We start from the raw sequence: 6,000 nt of genomic DNA, 5'->3' as shown, positions 1-6,000 counted from the left end.
CACCCAGCCAGGCTCAGCTCCCACCTCTGCATGGCTCCTTCCCAGCCTGTGGGCTCCCGCCCTTCAGGGCACCTTGCAGCCCCATAAGGGTTCAGCTCGTGATGGTCTCTGTCCACAATGGTGTCACAGCCTGGATCATCCAGCCACTCAGTTTTCCTTATTCTCACTTACTCTTTACACCTCAGCTCAGACGGCACTTCTTTGTGACTTGCATCCATATACCTCATCACTTTATGGGCAGCGGTCTTTCTGTTTGCATTCTCCATTACTCAACTCGATGGCACGGAGGGCTGGGGCTATTCTTAGTCGCCACATTTTGGGTTTCCAGTACCTAGCTCAGTGCCTGACACCTAGTAAGTGCAAGAAATGTTAGTTCAATGAGAAGACCAAGCCCTGTGCTCAAGGAACCTGGAATGAATGTGAGGGACAGAAGGTGAAAAAAATAAGTCAGTCAGGGGCAAGTAAATGGTCCAGAATTTCTGGACAGAGAAACTCGTTAGGAGATCTCTGCAGTTGTGTGGGGAAGAAATGGTGATGGCCAGATACTAGGAATGCAAAAATAGACAGTAGAAAAATTTTATCCACTCAATCAGTCAACATCCATTTATTGAGGTCCTACCATGTGCCAGGTTCCGAGGATAAAGCATTGAACAAAACAGCTCCAAATCTCAGCCCCGTGGAGCTTACATATCTAGTTGGGGAGATAACAAGATGGATAAAAACTGTATCTATAACATGTACTCGATGATGGTAAGAGCTGTGGAGAAAATGAAGCGGGGAAGGGGGCGACACAAAGCACAAATCTTAAGTGTACGCTCCTTGCAAGTCCCATCTGCCCTGGCTTTCCCAGAAGCCTCTTCTGACCTCTTTTTGCCTGCAGTGACTTCTTCTCATTGGAAGAGAGTCCTGGGCGCCGAAAGCCTGCTCCTTCCACTTGGCAACTGACACGCTCTCCTCTGTGTCATTTCAAAGCCCCTTCGCGCTAGTAGAGGTGTCTACACCGGGTCTGAACTCCCCTGCAGACAGGGGACAAATCCTAATCTTCCGTTCCCTGCACTCCTGCAGCAACATACTCGGCTCCTATTAGGTAGTCAATAAATACTTGTTAATTTGATTGATTGCATGATTCATAAATAAAAATTGCAAGTGAAACCTCCAGTTAAAGTCTCTTAAGGAGTTTTTCAAGGACTGATTACTAAACACTCTACAAAGGGGAAAACATCTTTAGAAGAGAAATTAGGGCACTAACTATTCTGACTATGATGATAAAAATCAGAAGTGTGAACTTCACCATATTCTCCCTGAGGAAACCGGGATCTGGAGAAGAAAAAGTTTGCCCAAGATTCTATAGTTATGCTTTTCTTTGACTTAGTTTTCTTACCTGTACAATGGGGTGAATTACTACCTAAATCACTTATTCAAAAAGATGTTGTAGGATTTAATGAGTGGTGGATGAATTTTTAAAAGACGGACATTCAGCCCCATAAAACTGTTCATTTCCAATTCATTGCTCCTCTTTCCTGCCAGTGGAGGCAGAGGGCTCCCCAGCCAATGGCCCGTTCACTAATGCTCATCTGCCTCCTCTCCTGTTGGAAAATGAAGCCCTGCCCACCTGAGAAGCCAGAGGTATCTGTGATGGGGAAGAGTGGCTTGGGGTGCAGGCCGTCGCCCCCTTAACCAGCTCTGCCTCCCTGACAGCTTGCCTTTTTAAAATTTAATCTCCTACCACCCTCGTTAGCATCTGGTTATTATTAGACCATAACCACAATAATAAGTATTCCAGTTGTATCTTCTATTTGCAGAGTGCTTTGCAATCATTTTTATTAGTTAGCTGCAGCTCAGTTATCCTGGAAACCAACATACACACAAAAAGGAAGAAAAATGGGAAGGGGTCAAGGTAAAGCATCTACAAGGCAGTTCAATTTGTCTTTGACCAGCAGGATGCCGATGTTCCCTTTGGGGGTACTTGGAGAAGTTAGACTAAGGATAATCTTCAGTAAAAAGAAAATCTGGATTCCCAACCTGAGCACCTCTGTTTAGTGGGAGCCCCCGAATCGATCTGTGGGTGACCTGCCTCCTGTTGCCTGGCTAGAGTGAGTGGCAGAGTGAGCCCTGAGGTTTGGGGTGCAGGAAAAGCCTGTTCTTTGTCTTGCATCTGGGGCAACATCTGAAGAAATCGCCTTGTACATAAGCAAATGTATGACTCTCTCTCTGGGAGATCAGTCAATTACAGCAAATTGAGCTATTTCATTTCGGCTTGCAAATGGCTTTCAGTTACACAAGTAGACACATTAATCTAATAACTAATGATCATATATTTCACTAATCATACAGCCCTGCATGTGGTATAATATCTAATTATATTTAATATTAAGACATCTTCACATGTGCATTTTTACCAACTGTCTAGCTCAGGGAGCTGTGCAAGAGCAGAGTGGAGGAAGGGTTCTTAGACAGGGCGGAGGAAGGGTCCCAGAAGCCAAGGGCTGCCCCTGCCTTCTTCAGAGGGCATGAGGGTCAAGGCTAACCCTTGGGAAGCTGTTGTGATAAAAAGCTCCCCCGCTGGGCAGACCCATTGGAAAAGCCGCCCTTGCCTGCTTGGAGCCGGTGGAGCCAGTCACCAGGCGCTTGGTTGGGCTGAACCAGCAGAGCATGTGCTGACTTCAGCCCCTACTCAGGTACCCTCCCGCAGCCAGGTACCCTGGGGCTGCCCTGGAAGAGCTTGGGGCAGTGCAGGGAGACGGAAAACACAGCCCCCTGCAGGGCCAACTCTGGCCCTTCCTGCTTGGTCTCTTCTGAAAGCCAAGCTGCAAACAGCAAAGGACTTGAATAAGGGGTGGGGGTGAGGTTACTGCAGAGCAGAGCAGGGATAGGGCAGGAGGAGAGACCCCAGAAGCCGGCAGGTTCTGAGCCGAGTGTCTGTTCTGAGCTTTGGGTCCTTCGGTATCCGCCTCCAGCTGTCACCTCCCCTATTTCTGGCTACATCCCTGGGACACTGGTTGTCATGGACTGAATTTTGTGTCCCCTTCAAATTCATATGCTGAAGACTTAATCTCCAACTCCATGGTATTTAGAGGTGGTAGCCTTTGGGAGGTCATGGGTATATATAAGGTCATGTGAGTATGGTCTCCATGATAAAAGTAGTGTCCTTAGAAGAGGAAGAGAGGGGGAGATCCCTCTCCACATGCATGCCCTGAGCCCATATGAGCAGGCAGAGAAATGCTGGCCCTCAATAAGCCAGGAATAGAGCATCCTCAGGCACTGAATCTGTCCATACTTTGATCTTGGACTTCCAGCCTCCAGAACTGTAAGAAATAAAGGTCTGTCATTGACCCAGACATACCCAGTCTGTGGTATTTTGTTATAAAGCCTGAGCAGAGTAAGTCCCTGGTCATCCGCCTGTGACTCTGTCATTGAGGTGACTGGGGTTGCTGTCCTGTGGACCACTCTGGTCACCTGCACCATCGTTTCTTCAGGAAATGACTGAGATGACAGGTCTTCTCCCAGCCATTCTGGTGTTCTGGACTGACAGTGGGCAATTCTCTAGAAGTTCAGGAGGATCAACCAACTACAAGCCTTGAATCCAATCATGGACAGGCACTGACCGGCTTCTCAAATTTAGAAGAGATGAAGATGAGTCTGCCACCCAGTTCAGTGTGTAAAGAACCGTGTGGACCTCACCTCTCTGCACCTTCAAGGCTCCTAGGAAGCATCTTGGCCCCTCGCTTGGGGCCAGCTCCACCCTCTCCCGGGTCTTCCTACCCTCCCCATGTCTCCTCTGCTGGGACCTCGGGTATTATGAGATCCCCAGCTACAAGCGTCCTGCTTCTGTGCCCAGTTTCCTGAGCACTTTTATTGTTTGCGAGCTATGCAGGAGCTGGTGAGGAGATCTAAGATCGTAGTGAGATGATGAGAACCAGGGAGCAGAGAGCCAAGTCCTGCAGCCTGCCATGGCAGAGGACACAGGGACCACAGAGAGAAGGGAGCACCAGCATTAGTTAGAAGTCACTAGCGCAGAAGGTGGTGGTTGCCCTTGACCATGAGGGCAGGGCTCAGGAGGATGTAGCTCTTTTTCAAACCTTCAGCCAGGACTTGGACATCAGGTTTGACCCTTGCTTACACCCATGCCTTTCTCTGTAACCTTGGACACATCACTTCATGCCTTTAAACCTCAGTTTTCTCAAGCTAAAAACAAGAGGGGTAGCATGGCATAGGGATAGGGAAGGGCCAGCCTGGGCGTTGGGCATCCTGGGCACTAGAACCTACTCTGACTTACTCCTGGACAAACCACTTCCCCACTCTGGGCACTAGCTATCTGTAAAATAGTAGAGTTAGACTGGGTCAGTTGTGTTCAAACTGTATTCACTGCCAACCCCAGGGGTCCACCCCAGGTGGGAGGTGAGGAAGAGAGAAGGCCCTGTTGACGAGTGCAGTGCCAGCGGTCGAGGCCAGGCATGTTCACGCTGAATTTGGGCAGACGGCAGAGGAACTGCAGAGCCAGAAAGTGTCAGGCCATTCTTGTTTATTAAAGGTTCACAGAGACGGGCCAGCAAATAAGCAAAGGAAAACCTCTCTTCACAGAGGAGGTCAAGGGACCAGGAACACTGCCCCTCACGATGGCCGCTGAGGGAATCAGGGAACCGCCCCTCTTGGTGGTGGGAGAGCGATCTGGGAAAGTCGCCATCGAGGGAGAGCACCCGTGGCTTTTCACAGAGTACACACACAGGTGGCTTTCTGCCACGCGCTCACGCACTAGTCATGCAAAGTGCTCGCAGCCAAACAAGTGAGCAGCCTCACCCCACCTGTTTCCCGGCCGTGGAGGACTGGCCGCAGAGCAGCCCTACTTGCCTCTGTTTAGTGTGTCGTGGTGCCACATGAGGTGTATTTTGGGAAAAGGATTCCACTGCTCGGGCAGGTTTGGACACTTCCCTATCAGGGGGACTCCTTTGGCTCAACCCCTTCGAGTCTCTGGTTTTTGAGAACCCCAACTGAGAAATCCCCACAGTCTGGCCCCCAAGGAAACTGACCCCAGCAGGTGAGTTGGATGCTAGGAGTACAGAGTCTACAGGAGGGGCGCAGGGAGAAGCAGGATGCAGACAGGGCAGCCCACATGGGCCACGCTGTGGAGTCCGAACTCTGCCCACACAGCAAGTCTTCAAAGAGTTTTAAGCCAAGAAGCATAGTCAGAGTTGAAATGAAGACAGAGATTCAGTCCGAGGGAATGGTCCTGTGAGCCAGGACACTCTTGATGAGCACCTCCCCAAAGCATCTAGAACAGGGGTCCCCAAACTATACGGCCCCGCGGGCCACATGCAGCCCCCTGAGGCCATTTATCCGGCCCCCACCGCACTTCCGGAAGGGGCACCTCTTTCATTGGTGGTTAGTGAGACACACAAAGCATGGCATCGCTCACATACAGTACTACTTCCAGTGACGTGGGGTGCACGCCTCACGGCTCCAGAAGCATGTCACATCACTTGTTACATCTAGCAGTGACAAATATGGAACCGGACATTGACCATCTCATTAGCCAAAAGCAGGCCCGTAGTTCCCATTGAAATACTGGTCAGTTTATTGATTTAAATTTACTTGTTCTTTACTTTAAATATTGTATTTGTTCCTGTTTTGTTTTTTTACTTTAAAATAAGATATGTGCAGTGTGCATAGGGATTTGTTCATAGTTTTTTTATAGTCTGGCCCTCCAATGGTCTGAGGGACAGTGAACTGGCCCCCTGTGTAAAAAGTTTGGGGACCCCTGGTCTAGAACAAACCTTTTCCTGCCCTTCCTAGGGGAGAGAACGAGGTGGAGCAAACTTCAAAGAAAGGCAGAACTGACAGTTAAACAAGGAGGCCTGGGTCCCCCAGCAGGGGCTCAGCTTTGAGGACACCCCTCCCCACTTCCCCCTGAGCCTCCTACAATGAGGACAGGGAGACCACCTCTTGGGGGCTTCCCTCCTGCACCAATCAATTCTCCTCAATTACCAACAAATCTAAATGTGA

General features: G+C 49.6%; 1 long non-coding RNA gene across 1 annotated transcript in view; it reads right to left on the bottom strand.

Annotated features, from left to right (window-relative positions):
- Positions 1–837: 837 nt before the first annotated feature.
- The window catches only part of LOC136383316 (uncharacterized), a 69,463-nt gene continuing 64,300 nt past the window's right edge, over positions 838–6,000 (bottom strand). Inside the window, exon 3 of the long non-coding RNA XR_010747389.1 lies at positions 838–1,080. This is a non-coding gene — a long non-coding RNA (uncharacterized lncRNA). The remainder of the gene's footprint in view (positions 1,081–6,000) is intronic.

This window comes from Saccopteryx leptura, chromosome 11 (genome assembly GCF_036850995.1).
Source record: "Saccopteryx leptura isolate mSacLep1 chromosome 11, mSacLep1_pri_phased_curated, whole genome shotgun sequence".
In the NCBI taxonomy this organism is placed as follows: domain Eukaryota; kingdom Metazoa; phylum Chordata; class Mammalia; order Chiroptera; family Emballonuridae; genus Saccopteryx; species Saccopteryx leptura.
The sequence above is the reverse complement of the archived record's forward strand: the minus strand, read 5'-3'. Positions and strand labels throughout refer to the sequence as shown.